The following is a 272-nucleotide window of genomic DNA, read 5'->3' as shown; positions in this document are numbered from 1 at the left end:
GCCGGGACTCAGGGTTTGGGGAGGTTGCGGTGTCAGCGCCGCCACCGCCGCAGCTGCTGCAACTCCGGCCGAGCTGCCGCCTGCCGCTTTCCGCGTTTCAGCTCCTCCTCCTCCCCCTCCACTTCCTCCCGGCCCCGCCCCGGCCCCGCCCCGGCCGCTGCCTGCGCTCCTCCTCCTATTGCCGGCGCCGCCGCCGCTGCTGCCTCGCTACTCCCAAGCCTGTCATTACGCAGGTGAAAAAGGCCTGCTTGGTCCGAGTCTTCCTTTGCACA

Source organism: Lipotes vexillifer, unplaced genomic scaffold (genome assembly GCF_000442215.2).
Source record: "Lipotes vexillifer unplaced genomic scaffold, Lipotes_vexillifer_v1.1 scaffold25, whole genome shotgun sequence".
NCBI lineage: Eukaryota > Metazoa > Chordata > Mammalia > Artiodactyla > Lipotidae > Lipotes > Lipotes vexillifer.
The sequence above is the reverse complement of the archived record's forward strand: the minus strand, read 5'-3'. Positions refer to the sequence as shown.